Source organism: Rhea americana, unplaced genomic scaffold (genome assembly GCF_003343005.1).
Source record: "Rhea americana isolate MKP2758 unplaced genomic scaffold, rheAme1 scaffold_171, whole genome shotgun sequence".
NCBI lineage: Eukaryota > Metazoa > Chordata > Aves > Rheiformes > Rheidae > Rhea > Rhea americana.
Genome location: NW_028185828.1, coordinates 45,829 through 48,260, shown reverse-complemented (window position 1 = coordinate 48,260; position 2,432 = coordinate 45,829). Strand labels below are relative to the sequence as shown.

Below are 2,432 nucleotides of genomic sequence, written 5' to 3'. Positions count from 1 at the left end.
GCCGGGCCGGGGTGCGGGGCTGGCGGCGGTGCCGCGCGCGGGCAGGGCCGCAGCCAAGCGGCTGCCGCRGAGCCTCTAGCAGCCTTGAAGCTGCTAAAAGCATCATCTGCCCCCTCCGCCGGGGTCTCRTAACGGCTCCTGCTCCGCTGGCTCCGGCAGCGGGTTTAGAGCGCAGCGCGGGGCGGGTGCAGGAGGAGACGGGCGCTGTAGCTCGGAAACCCCGTTAGCAGCTCTGGCTGTGCCTTTGCTGCTGTTCGTGACCGTGGTAGCACTTAATCCAGCGTGACCGAATCCAGCTGCCTGCTGGAAAATGGGGCAGACGGCAGCGATAGTTCAGGCTTCGGCTGCCTTAAAAAAAAAAAAAAAAACCCGGGGGGAACAGCAATCCTCTCCGTTAATCTCCGCGGCCGGCTGCCCGCCCCGGCGCGGAGCTGCTCCGCGGGAGCTGCCCCGGCGGCTGGCGGCCCGGAGCGCTTTCTGCAGAGGGGGAGCCAGCCTCAGAGGCGGCTGTTTGGGGGGAGCTTGGGGCTTTTTAGGCCAGCGAGCGGGCAGATTGCTCTGCATTTTGCCTAAGCAGCTGATGAATGTTGCGAAGAGCCCGGTTCGGGTTAGCTAACGAACTGCCTGGGCTCGCGCTGGAGCTCGCGCTGTGCTCGGGCTCCCTCCGAGCGGGTCCAGCCTTGTCTCACTGCAGCACAGCGCTGCCGGGCTCGCGCTGCCTCTGCGCCGGGACTAGTTGACCTCGTTCCTGTTCGCGAGGCGCTTTCTGGCGCTATCAAGTGCTCTTGCTCTGTAACTGGAAGCGCTTCCTGATGTGCCTCTCTTCCCGACTTCTCGAAGGAGAAGACCCCCTACCAGTGGGGCAGTAGAAGCACCAACTGGTGCAAAACGAAGCTCTGAATGACTTCGAAGTCCCCATTCTGCAAATGCTGAACTTCAGGCCAAGGCCTGTTTTTGGTTTCTGCAGAGCCTCTCGGCGGTGACAACCTAGCTCTGCGATAACCCCAGGACCTCGCGTGGCTCCAGGCAGATCTGAGCCAGGCAGCTCCCGAGCCGGACGGCGCCGTCGTGCGTAGCCCTTCCCCGAGCCTTAAAACCGCCCGAGGAGCCCTGGCCTCGCCAGAGGGTGCAGATTTGTGGGCAAATGCTTTTAATTCGAAGCGCTCTTGTCCTGTGGGTTGGCTCGGGCAGGAGGAAGGTGTCCTTGAGGCCCGTGCTGAAGGGCACRGGAGGCTGGAAGTGGCTCTGGGGCACGTCAGGAGGGCACCAGGGAGGGAGGATGTGGTTTTCTGTTGCCTTTGCTGGTTGCCATGGAAAAGCCATCAAAATGCCGGGCTTCCTGCGGCAGGGGCTGAGGGAATTCCCCCGGCGGCGGCTCCGCCAAGGCCTCCGCTCCCTGCGGTTGCACCCACGGGGATCGATAGCACAAACACCTTCCTCGGTCGTTAGGCAGAACAGGACCGGAGGAATTCTTACAGATTTCTTGAGTGCTTTGCAGCTTGCAAAACCCTCTGGGACAAGAGATAAATGTTAGCAGTGACCTACGTGGGGAAACTGAGGCAGAGAGGAGCCCAAATCGGGCAAAACTGATGCAGGGCCTCCAAAGGCGCTGGGGTCTGTCCGCTTTCTGGGGGCTTGCCCAGCGGGTAGGAGCACACCGTTGCCCAGAAACATCTTTGCTCGTTGTGCAGTGCAAGAAGCCTTCATGCTGCAGAGTGCAGGAGCAAAACGAGCGTCTTCCTCTTCTGCAGCCATCAAGGGGTAAAGTTTCTAATGAACTTTAATGGTGAGATATGCACACCTTCCCTGCAGCATAAAACAAACTGGAAGGAAAAAAAAAACCCACCGTGCCAGGCTTCTCGTGTCACAGGGCTGGAGAAACTCAAGCACACCAGCACTTTCCTCTCCACYTGCAGGCAATTAACCTCTTGTGAGCACAGAGGTTACTTAATAATTTAGTGGAGGTAAACTTATATTCCATGGAATAAAATAGCTGTGTATAACAGAAGGGTTTGCTGCTGGGTGCAGTCAGAAAAGAAACCTTTGGTGGATTTTAAACAGAACTAGTTAATCTTAAACTAACATCAACAGGAAGCCGCCTGTGTTGGGGTGGGAAACTCCAAAGCTCATAAACAATATATGTGGTTTTGGCCACATCAGAATGGAAARCCAGCCTTTTACAAGCAGATTAGGGTGAAATTCTGGGTTGGAAGCGGGTGTTTGGCTTTAACGAAGCTCAAACAAACGGTAACAGCAGGGAAGCTTTCACGTGCGTGTGCGATCTTTTAAAGCTGGTCAGATTAAGTCAACATCTCTGCGGTTCCTCGCTCTACTCTGCTTTTTCGTGCCTTTTTTTTTTTTCTCCAGAACCATATTCACTTTTCCTTTATTGCCTTCGCCAGGGTGAAATGCTTACATATTGTTCATTAAAT

The 2,432-nt window shown here is 56.3% G+C and overlaps 1 protein-coding gene across 1 annotated transcript in view; it reads left to right on the top strand.

Moving 5' to 3' along the window:
• The window catches only part of PEBP4 (phosphatidylethanolamine binding protein 4), a gene marked incomplete at its 3' end in the record, with an annotated part of 36,554 nt that overhangs the window by 1,444 nt on the left and 32,678 nt on the right, over positions 1-2,432 (top strand). The window lies entirely within an intron of this gene.